The following is a 12,673-nucleotide window of genomic DNA, read 5'->3' as shown; positions in this document are numbered from 1 at the left end:
TAATGTTAGGGCTAGCAAGTACAAGACAAGTCTCATATCAAGACCATTTATTTCTCAAGTTTCTGTGCAAAGAATCGTAGCTGTGGAATTCATTTGGAATGAACACATCCATGATGCAGGAATACTGAGAAGGGATGTCATTACTGCAGACAAGAACTTTCAGACTACTCCAAGTACATATAGTATACGTTCGCCTTTCAAATGAAACCTTAAACTGAGCAACAGAATACTATTTTCAGGTGTCTTCATAAAAAAAAAACAAAAAAAACCCCTAAAGTGCCAGAAGATGTCACAGAAACCTTTGCCTTCTGCCCACACACTCCTGGCATGGCAGAAGCAAGAGGCACTAGAAAGCCTAGGCACAGGGTACGCTGTCTGCCTGCCCCAACATCTGCATAAAGACTGCTGCCACAGTCACATCAGTGGTGCTACTACAGATTTTAACCCATAAAGAGATGCTTCAGGTATCAGAAATCTGGCAAGTGCTAGATAAGTGCTGGAAAGCCCGTCATACTTACCTGGCCTTTCTTCTAAAGTCCCAGCTGTACGTGGGATGTGATTAACATATGCAGAGATTGGTAGGTATTTCTAGTTAAGGTTTTATTTCCTCATCAGATAGGAAGTTCTTTGGCCTTATATACTGTACATCAGTACAAACACCTCAGGAAGGGAATGGGTTCTAAAATTCTACCTCTTCCTATATTGCTTAAATGCTGTCACTCAACCAACCATGACATACCATTTCCTGCATACTGTAACAGAAATAACCTATAGCTACTTGCTATGCAGCAGTTATTGTTAAGCTTTTTGATTAGAAAGAATATTTTAATTAAAAACATACTGAAAGGACTTTTGTCCTTCACACTTGAGCAAACACAGCATGGCCAAAGCACTTCTGCCTATTCTGGAAACATTTAAGTAAATGCTTAAATCCCTTGTTATATCTTAAGCCTGGGGGTCCTTCCGTTTTGTTTACACAGTCAGCAGAAGTTTTGGCCAACAAACCAAAATGCTAAATTAAAATTAATACGACAGAAATGTACTAACTGTAGCCTGAGAACTGTATGTGCCCCTATGAAATAAAAAGAGAAGCAGAGAGGGGAAAAAAAGAGTTTGAAAATGTCAAGTTCATAAGTAAGTTTAAAAAGCAACCAATTCCCATTTTTATTTCCTTTGCATCCTGCCTACTATCTAAAGAAGAGGAATTTTACCTCAAAAAACTTATCTGAAAGCATCCCAACACTGAAACTCCAAAACAAAAAGCATGCACAGTAAATTGTAAGCTACTACACACATTACAGATGCATACATTTTTACCAAAGTATATCTAGATCAAATCTTCTGTTTCATCAGGCTACATTCTTTTGCTACCAAAACAGTAGTAAAAGAACATAAGAAAAAACCAAAAAATACTATAGACGCAACATATATAAAAGACTAGTTCATTAAAAATCAGATCATGAAGATCTATGATGTACCTCTGTATTCAAGGAAGCTTGACTTCCAAAACCAGAAGTCTCTTCCAAGCTTGTTCCATTTCAAATCAACTGAAGCTGGAATACAGATCCAGAAATTTTCCAAGCTAATACTAACTGGCTAGAGAAAGAGCACAGATCAGCGAAAAACAAAGTCTGTGTAGGATATTAAAAACCGAAGTTACCTTCATATACATGCAACAGGACAGAAAAGCATGGAAATTTGCCATGGTAAGGTATGTACGGTTGCGTCATTTTGTAATTTTATCTTGCGGCAAATAAACTTTCCAAGAAATTTTCAGGGATAGCTCCTTCTTGCTCTTAGCAATTCTCTTAAGAAGCTATACTCAGGGTGAATATCTTTAAAAGATACAACAATAGCACGGTTTACAAGCTATAAACAAGAAAACATCTGTGCCACTCTGTCTCATCTGAAATTGGAAAATATAACCACGTGCCTACATTTTTAAGTATCTCCTGAACAAAATCTTCCTTAGCCAGTGTCAGTGCCTTGCTGGCCAATTTTGCTTAATGCTTTGTTGCCTATAACCATAACCCAACTTTGCACAGCACAGCAGAATAGTGTTTTACTGTCTTGTAGAGTCTTTAGTATGATAGCTGTATCAATTGAAAGTATTTTTAACTTACTTTCAGTAGCTAATAAATTAAAACTTTATAAACTTTCTATAAGAAAAATGCTCAAAGGAACATAATTGGCCTTCAGAAAGATAGTTCCAGACTTATTTCTCTCACTCATTAATAAATGAACTTTGTATTGGGATGTTTTGAGTACTTCTGGATCAGGCAGAACAGACCCTACAGAAAAGGATTTAGTTTTGAATGGTGAAATCTGGTACGCAAAACAGACTTATTTCAAATAAATCCTCACCATCTAAAGCAGAAAGTCAAGGAGAGATTAAAACCAGGGCTCTGTGGTGGTTGCCAAATATTATCATGGACACTCCTTGTTGAATCATAATTACAGTTTACCTGTTAAAATCCTATGTAATAGCATGAAATGTATTAAAAAGAAGCTACCTGGATTTATGAAAAAATTACCTAGTCTCAATTTAAACTTTTCTTTCTTAACACTACAAACAACACAGTGTGAAGAGAACTATATTAACGTACTATAATTAGAAGGTAAAGAACTGCACCACACAGGATATGAAATTAGACTTTTAACGGGGTCAGCTCCTTTAACTTTTTTTAGTGATTAGAGATAAGGAAGCAGATCATGTCATGTGGAAGAAATGACCTCTCAAACAGAAATGAAGAACAACGTGTTTGACAAAAATTCAAGATCAAATGCTGTTTTGAGTCTTCCTTACCCTTTTTCCCTGGACAAAGAGATCAAAAGGTGCTTGGTAGATTCTGCTAGAAGTAAAGATTAGCAGTAATTTGGGGCATAGCAAGATGATAGATGAAAGAGACAAAAGAAAGCGATTACTCTAGAATACCAAATCTAAAACTCAGTAAAACAAAATTAAGCTGCTGTTTAAAAGCACGAGCTGTGTAGATGCTGACTACCGCAATTACAGCTAACCAAAGAAATGCCTTTCATCACCATCCAAGAAGTTTAATGTGTACACAATCAGATAATACCAATTTCCAGAACCAGCAGAAAGAAGTAAGGTGGGACTAGACACCAATACCACCCTCTCCAAATACTGCATGCTCCAACCAAGCAGGTCCACATCACCAAAAGCAGTCAGATAAGAAAGAGGTATAAGCAGATGCTAGAGTATAGGAGGTTTGTGAAGGAACAACTGTCCCCCACAAAAAATGAAGTTTCAGAAACCCACAGAATACTTGTTAGGTGTTGTGTTATGAACTGCTACAGTCTGTGTCCTTTAGCAACACAAAAAAAAACAGTTCTTGTCCCTCCCCTCACTCTGCAGTAGGTAAATAATACAGCACATTATATAGAGATTAAGCCCGGGATCAAACTAACTCATGTTAACTGATGTTAATCACTGACATCACGACTATCTATGCTAAATAGACTGAAAGTGCAGATCTGTGTTCTCAGCACATGACAAACCCATTAGAAAAAGTTTTCTAGTATCATCAAACTTCCTTTTAGCCAGACTAGAATATATACTCATCTGCAGACAGACAGCTGGGTGACCTCCACTAGATAAAGCCATTTATTAACCTGGATTCTGCCATAAAAGATGGGACAAGAAGTTACTGTTTCTGTGAATTTCACTTGTCAATTTTCTAAAGCTGTGTGAATACCCAAAGCCTCAGTACTGACCAACTGCCAACTCTACTGAATATTTACATTAATTTACACTCTTTAACTTATCAACACCCTCTCCAGGTGTCAACAAATTGCAGGAATTCTGGTACAGCTTTGATTTAGATTTGTGGGAATTGCTCCTAGAAGTAATCCATCTCTCAGCAGCTAGGAAGACTTATTAAAATCCAGAGTATTTTTTCCAACAATTTCAGAAGCTTATGCAACTCTTTGAATATGCACGTATCCTACCAGGTCAGAATTCATCATAGTATCTTGCCTGCCCTGTCCCTGACAACTAATTCATGGCTTATTTGCTCAGCAGAAAGCTTAGTATTTCTAACACAGTTACCATTGCTGCCATGCCACAGATAGAGAAACCAAAGGAGAGGGATGAGGAAACATGTCTGCTCTGCTGCCAGTATTCATAACATCATGAGGACCCTGGGACCCATATTCTACACCACTTTAATTGTTAAGGTCACATAAAACAGATACATGAGTGTAATGACTACTCTAAGAACCAGCGTTCTCTGGCTCGATAAAGGAAACATATTCTCACCAGCTACAAATCTATTTAAGCCACTTTAGGATCTCCACACCAAAAAAGTGTTTTCTGGGGGAAAAAAAAAAAAATCTGTATCTATATCTGTATATATATCAGCAGGATACAAAAATCTGAATGCCTATTTTTTGGGGCTATACCACATACTTTTTCATCTGCTTTGTATAACCTCTAATTGCTTTCATTTGCAGCAAGTTTTAAACAATGTTAAAAAACAGTTTTAATGGAAGTCACCTCACAACATTAACTGCCGTGGATGAATATGAGTGCAACTGTCTAAGACAGAACAACAGACTAGAACACTACAGCATTATTACAGCCTCAGATACATCCATGTTAATGGAAAAGACAGTGTATTTTAAAACTCTTCATTCTTTAGAATACTTATCAACCAAGAATTCACTAAAATGAGGTCAAAAGTCTAGTGTGAACCAAGGGAAACTTCCAATTCACATTTTAACAGCAGAATCATTCAAGGATCAAGCGGACCTCTGACTGCTAAGATTGATGAATTTGCAGAAAAGATTCAACAGCACAATGGCACAGTTGCGATGCAATAACAGTACCACTAGTGTCTCCTCTTTCCTGTAACACTCACCTTTGCACAGGCCAGCCTTATTTCTCAGGTGTAATACCTTCCTCCCATGCAACCCCCAACACAACAACAGAAGACCCCAAAGTTATGTTTACACGGAGCATCAAGGCTACCATCTAGCTAACAACCAAAGTCTGCAGTGTAAATTCCTCTGGCTCCTACAACCTAAAATGCACTATCTGCTCAGGCTCTCAATCTCAGCCCTGATACCTCCCTAATTCCTTAATCCTTTCTACCATATGCCCCAGATGACTAGTTTTATATGTTAAGTGTTACCTGTTTTTACCTTCCATTCTGCTCATTTTTCCTGCCCATCAAGTGTTGGTAAGCATGCAGGTGCTTAGGATGCAACTTCTATCAGAATCTGTTTCTGCACTGTTGGTAAAACTTATTCAGTGCACCACAAATAGCTGTCATCCAAAATTTCTTAAGACCTTCTAGCCAATCCAAGCAAAAAAGAAAGCAACTTTTCAATGAGCACAGGAGGTGTTATTTTTATGAGTTAATTTAATTCATAATGAATTATGAAGCAGAGCAAGGCATTTGAATTTCTCTGACTGCCTCTGGTTTGGTTTAGCACTTGATCCATCTTCCCCTTGTTATAAAAACTTCACAAAATTGCAATGAAAGGGAAGTCTCATTTATTTTGTCTGTAATCATTTATGCCAAATAAAAACAGGAGAGACAAAGTACAGCAGATGGAATCTTTTTCCCACATTTTTGCATAAATATTCAGGCTTAGGGAAGGATAAACAGATGGAGAAATGCAACACCTTCCTAATAAAAAGCAATGCCTTAAACTGCTCTTAAAGCTTCCCTCAAGCTTCCTTCACAGCTACGTGTAGGAACAAGAGTTAAAGCATTTCTCTTCAGAGATCTGCTCTGGTTATATTTCTCCATATGTGATGCGGAAGTGAATGACAGCCATCCATTTTCCCTAGCAGAGAAGACAAATGAGCAGAGACCACTGCAAAACAAGCAAAGCTAACAACTTTATCTACAGTTAAACCCATCTTTACCTAAAGAAAATTAAACCCTTTTGCAGGCTTTATGAGGAACTGCATGGCTGAACCTCAAGTTCTCTTAACAATATATGTGAATTTAGCACTATGGACAAGGGCAAGGCTGGCCAGATCATGCAGATACATTCAGACTTTCAGCAGGACACACACAGAGTAACAGAAAAGGTGCCTACTTAAACTGTTCAAAGTTTCTTCTCAGCAAAACAGTATTTCAGACTGTGAACATATGCCATCACATATGCCATTAAAGGATCTAACTTAGAAAACACATTATCAAGCACAGAGATTACTTTGACTCCTGACAAATTATTGTTACTGTTGTATTTCTAAAAACTATTGCTATTCAGCTAGTTACTTCTACAGTATCACTTACACACAAAACTAAGTTTAGTTCTTAGTAAATTACATTCCTCCATTTTAAAGAACCACTTCATAAATATCACCTCTTTATATAAACAAAGCACTTGTACACACACACACAAACTTTTATCAGTAACGGTTTTATTACAACTTATTTCTTTTAAAAAACATGTTCTCCTGACTTAAAAGTATACAAAAATTCTCTATCTACCTAACTCTTAACTAGCTCTACAATATCCTGTAATACCACCATGTCACTTACACAAGGTTTTAACTATGAAGGTAAAAGCATAAATAAGACATCCACAACATATACATGTACTGGTGAACTCTTATTATGTTGGGTTTTCTTCATTATGCCACTACTCCACTCGGGAGTTCCACTTTCTAAGTACATATCCTAAAGCTCTGCCAGGCTGCCGTCAGTGGTAGATGAATAATCTGGACACAAACATTCTGCAATTTCACACACAGGCAAGGGTACAAGCCAGTGTCTAGAACCGCCTTCACAGGAGAAAGAGAATATGACACCAACTAAGGCACAACAAAAGAGGAGACTCAACTGTTTAGATGAGGTATTTTTTCATGGTGTATCAAAAAAAGACTTGGGAATCACAGATCCTAAAAGAGTGGAAGACAACAGCTGCTCTTCACAGTAGTTAGTCATACAATTAATTTACAGCTCCAAATAACATGCTGGGCCTGTCATCACTTTAGGATTAGTTGACTACAGGTTCCACTACAACTGTAGAGCTTGCTTAGCCTCATTTCTTCACACACTGTACATTGTATCCTCCCACCACCTCCACCCAGCCCAGACTCTACCCTGAACTTCACAGAATCCTTTAAAAATATTTCCAGAAAAGCCATAAGTAATGAAGATCCACTCCATGAAACAGGACCAGAGACTGTACAGAAAGATCACTTCAAACTCCAGTAAGACGGGGGACTTTGAGTACCACCCATAAGTAAAAGTATCTAGAGAACCATACTGATGTTATTGACAGAGACAGAATTAGATCTAAGAAAAACTGAGCTAACAGAGACTTGAAAGCACTGTAAGATTTAGTAGCCACAAAGCACCACCTCTGATCAAAGAAATGAAGATGATATAAGAGATGCAAAATCATGAGACAAGAAGTTTTATCATAAGACACGTTACAAAGTACATTGGCGGAATTCTTGAGAGATCCAAATAGCTCTGTAGAGAAACTGAATCACCTACTAAATGGCTCTTTACTGTCAAAGATATCAAAAAACTCAACAGTTGAAAATTCAGGCTACGCCAGTGCAATTCAGAAACATAACCTTCTTATGAAGAGACAATCAACCATGCCAGGTACTAAAGGTAACTTCCAAGAATAGCTGAAAATTCTTTACTTCCTCATGTCTGCATATTAGGCTGCCTTTAACACAGAAGATAAATTTAGTCAAGTATCTCTGAAACACAGACTTTTACCAAACATAGCTTACTGCTCTTGGGTACCTAACTCAATATAACTAATATATGAATCAGATTAGGTGGTCTAAAGATCCCTTCTGTTCTTAAAATCTGCTACTTCACTTTTATCTGAATCCACGAAAATAAACCAACCTTTAAGTACAGATTTTTGGCAACCACCCACAGCCTGGTACAAAATAAGAAGGGAAATACATCGTTTGCTAAATCAGTAAGTTCTTTCACATCTATAAGCTCCTCTAAGATGAAATATTTGGGTACGAGTCCTTTCAAGACTCAAATCAGAAGAGACAGGCCAAAACAGGTCTGTTTTTAAAATAAAAATAAACAGTGTCATCAACAATGAAAAAATAATTTTGTGAGCAAGAACTCTTAGCACTTTCACTACTACTGCAAGAATTTTCTTAGCATTGATCCAATAAAACTCCATTTAAGAATCTGAACTAGGACTGCAACCCTCAGAGATTCAAGCAAAAACTGTTATATTGTTGATTTTTTTTATTTCAAGTTTCTCTGTGCTCATTTTGTCAAATGCTCCCAATACATGAACATTGACACAGAAGCGTATTCCTGAGATTACCCAAACTGAGCAAGAATTAACTTCATATGATTATTTAAAACAGTTACACTGCAGATTCTTTATTATCTTTTCATCAGCCACATAATGCATTGAACATTTGATCTGTACATTCTTGGTTCCCAGCTCTTGGGTTTCTATCCAGGACAAGGTAAACTCATACCACAAACTCAGGACACTGAGGCAGGAGAAGGGTGAGGAGGAAAAGAGGGAACCTTAAGACAACTAGCAAAAGTAAGAGTCTAAGCTTCTCTACAGCTGCCTCAGAGTCCTGACAGAGTTAAGAATCCCTCTTAGCAGCAGCAAAGTGAATTGGCCACCCACCACACATAACTAACAATAAAGAAAAACTTCCCATCTGTTTTGATGGGACATACCACTGCAAGCCAAGAAAACTGAGAGTAGCACAGAATCCGTCTGTTCTGCTCTGTCAGCACTTGAGATAAACACCCACTCAGGAAGAGTGTCCTGAAACCTGAGCAGGATATGCATACTTGTCCTGTAACACATGTACAGTCCCTGGGTACTTAAAGACCATATTTATATAGGGGTATTTTACCAGTAACATCCTTTCAATGCACAGTTCTCTTCAGCACTATTCCAAAGTATCCCAATAACCAGGTTACAATGAAATGGGAAGTTCTTGCAGTACTCCTATGTATGGGCAATTTGGGATGAGCAGAGTGATGCATTCATTCAGAAATATCTCTCAGCTGAAGGTGTAGTTGTTATTATGTATTTCAGAGGGGTCTAGGCACATGAGTGGGATGAGATGAAGAAAGAACTAGAACAGCTTATAGAAAACACTGAGGAAAAGGAAAAACATTATGATTTTTTCCTGTACAACCGGAATCTGAAATGAAACTCCATTTCAAAATTCTAAATAACCTTAAATTTACAAAACTGTAAAAATTAGGTAGCCTGAACAGAAAAGTTTTCATATTGGGTTGATGTCGATTTTTTTTACCTTAATTTTCAGCATTTAGTCAAGTTAGATACATTTCAAAATCCCCCAAACCCAAGCCATCCATATGGCCCAAGGATATTCCTCAGAGAAAAGTGGGAGTCTTACATAAAGTTCTACAATCCCCTTTGCTCTTACACATGAGAACAAGAAAGTACACAGCGGGATAATGCACACACATACCAATGCATCCTTCTTAACATCAGCTTGATTCCCCTTTTGCACCACTCTTCTCCACCACTTACAGTTCCTTATTTTGGATCATAATATTTAGGGGGTCATGCCCAAGTTTTTGTTACATTATATTGGACACAATACATTAGTAAAGGTCCCTGACCACAGCTCCCAGACACTACGGCAATACAAGTAGTAAGCAAATACTTCCTTTCAACTGGCAGAGGCTTCTAAAAGCTATAATGCCCACAGTAGTCATGCCAGTACAACAGAGAAACAGGAGGTGTGGAAATTATACCCCTGCACTTAATTTCAGTTACACACTGCATAAAAATGGTTTCAGGGGGAGGCAAAAACAAACCTTGTTGCTTGCTGAAGAGACTCCATTCCATTTATGCAAGCCTGCAAGCAGTATCCATGTACAAATAAAAAGGACATGAGATCACTGAGTGACTGACTATGCCACAGAATGACTGTTCTTGTTGTAATATATGAAATATATATATAATAATATATAAATATAGAGAGATAGAGGCTTGTGAGTATGGTCATATCCTCACACTGGAGACTTACATAATTTAAGTATGCAAAGCAAGAAAATTATCTGATATTGTCTTCATTTGTATCTTAGCTTATCATCTGAGAGCAAGTTACCAAGGTTAAATACTGTATGGCTTATTCTCTGAAGCCCTATGAGATATATTGAGTACAATTAATTGTTTCTATCTATAATGAGAATACCCTTAACATAAATTGACATAACTGACTGCCTCACTCCTTCAAAGAGCCTTATTTTATTTTTTCAAATTATGCTCAATATACAAGAAGTAAAAATAGCTTCTACCACACAGATGCCTCTAGAAAGTAACTGGAATGAATACATCTACCATAAAAATTAAATTAAAAGACATTATTTCTCACCACAGTCAAACCACAGATTACAAATGACACAGAAACGACTACTTGGTGGATGTATATTTCCATTTATAAATATCTTTTCTTAGATTTACAAGGGTCAACTGCAAGCACTGCAGGAGATTCCTATGTGAACTTTATCTGCAATTTGATCCTTGCATGGCATGCTCTCTAAGCATTACACTGTACTATAATTTAATACTGGACATACACTTCAGCAGTTACAAATGACAGACTATTTAAACGCATGTAACTGTGACACAGAGATGTAAAAAGGTATTCAAAACAGCATTTTAGTTTGGACTGGGGAGATGAAAGGTTGAGTTGGGAAAGGGTCTCTAAAAACATAAAGAAGTGGCTCATCACTAAAGGATTAGAAAAATGGTTATTGCCATTTTAAAAATAAATTGTCCAGGTTTGATAAACAGTGATGCTACTTTAAGCCTAGGACTATGAAAGTATATAGGCATCTCTTTGGTTTTCATCAAAATTTTCACAGCACTAGAAGAAATAAAAACCAAACCTTAATGTTTTATTATCATGCTAACCCTTTCCAGCCGTCTAAAGCATGCTATTTGATGATGCTAGCTGAAAAAACAGTGGGAAGGCTCAATAAAAGACAGCCTCACATCATGTGTTTCATTTCAGGCTAGGGCTTGGGTTTGCTCCTCCTCTTCTTTTCAAATAAACATGAGCAGTTATGCAACCCTCTGTAAAATCCGAAAAAATTTGTCCCCTCCCAGACCTGCCCATGTAGAGCCTGCAAAACATAAACAGGGAATCTGGTTGTCAGCAGCATCTCCTACATGATTCGAAGCTGTCAGCGTTTAAGATGCTATTCACATGTGTGTTCAGCACCTTGTACTCAACTTCCCCTTGGAAAAATTTCACCAGCGTACAACAGCTTTTACCCAGGACCGCAGAAATATTTGCAACCGCTGGTAATCTGACGAAGGAGGGACGGGGAAGGCGCGCAGGCAGGGGATGTATTTATTTTCAAACGAGCTTGCCGGGGTCACAAATTAATTCACATGATTTGTCTCGTCCTTGTTTTCCACCCCGGAGTACTTGGCTGTTTACGTACGGGTATTACCCTGCAGGCGCTAAATAGTCTCCCACACCTGATGCTGGTTTAGTGGAGGACGCTATAAAAGAGCGGCTCTCGAAGACGAAGCCCCTCCAGCTACCACTCCGGGATTTAAAGGGGAAAAAAAAAAAAAAAAAAGGAAACGGCAAATCGCCTCTCGCCATCGGTCTCCATAAAAGGGGACAGCTGCCTCTATGTGAGCGCATGAAGTAGCAGTAGCTGGGGCGGCCGAGGCTTTGTTGAGTGCGGAGCAGTCGGTGTGTGCGCGCAAGGTGGCTTCTTCCCGGCGCCTCCGGGAGACGCCCGCGGAGGCAGCGCGGGGCTCACCAGCCGCTCGTAGCCAGCCTCCAGCATCGCCCAGCCACGGACCTGATGCCACCGGGAGCCGGGAAGCCGCCCCGGGTCCCACGCTGGCTGCGGCCGCGCGTTCCCCTTCGATGGCGACCAGAGGATGCGGCTTCGGAGCCCATCCCCATGGCAGGCAAAGGTGCGCAGTTCCGCACTGAGCCCCGCTCCCCGCCGGCCCCTTGCCCCCGGTTCCCGGAGGGACGCAGGAGAAGCGCAAAACATCGGGAGGACAGCACGGAGGTGAACCCCAAGGAGGGATGCGGAGCCGCCGCCCGCAGCGCCCCGCAGGAGTTACATAACGACGACGGCGACCGCGCCGGGCTGGGCTCGGGCGTCCCTCCGGTGGGGGCGGGCACCGGGAGGTGGCACCGGGGCCGCCAGACCCCCGGCAGCGCCGCCAGCGTCCCCTCCTCTCGCGCCTTCGATAACCGACCGGCGATCGATTAGCGGCGCGACGGGAAGGAGGTAGCAGGCACGGCACACGACATGCACCCCACCCACCCCCGGCGGAGCGGTGCTAGCCCGGCCCGGGAGCGGCGTCCGCGCACTCACCGCCGGCTGTGGAGGGCGGCAGGTCTGGCTGCGCTGGCCGGGCTCCGTCCGGCGCGCTCGGGAGCAGCCGCGGGTGTCCGCAGCCGGCGCGGCCGTTGCAGCGGCACCGCCCCCCCCGCCCGGCCATTGGCGGGCTCGCGGCACCGCCCGCCCGCCGCGAGCGCCCATAGGCGGCGCGCGCCGTCCTTCCGGGGCCGCGCCCGCCCCCCGCGCGCTGGCTGAGGGGCGGCGGGGCGGCCGCCGCTGCCTTACATGGGCAGCTGGTGCGGCGCGCTCCCGCCGGCGCCGTTTCCCCCGTTATTCCCGTTATTCCCGTTTGCCCCGCCGCCCGGCGCGCA

The 12,673-nt window shown here is 40.9% G+C and overlaps 1 protein-coding gene across 3 annotated transcripts in view; it reads right to left on the bottom strand.

Annotated features, from left to right (window-relative positions):
• The window catches only part of LOC121672012 (tubulin polymerization promoting protein), an 86,717-nt gene extending 74,274 nt beyond the window's left edge, over window positions 1-12,443 (bottom strand). For all 3 annotated transcript variants that reach the window (XR_006018722.1, XM_042044400.1, XM_042044398.1), the window contains exon 1: window positions 12,336-12,443. The gene's annotated coding sequence lies outside the window, so the exon portion shown is untranslated. The remainder of the gene's footprint in view (window positions 1-12,335) is intronic.
• Window positions 12,444-12,673: the final 230 nt, after the last annotated feature.

The sequence above is a fragment of the Corvus kubaryi genome, unplaced genomic scaffold (genome assembly GCF_017639235.1).
Source record: "Corvus kubaryi isolate FWS band 111438036 unplaced genomic scaffold, C.kubaryi_AGA036_p1.0 37398, whole genome shotgun sequence".
NCBI classification, from domain to species: Eukaryota; Metazoa; Chordata; class Aves; order Passeriformes; family Corvidae; genus Corvus; species Corvus kubaryi.
This window is presented reverse-complemented; position numbering and strand designations above follow the sequence as displayed.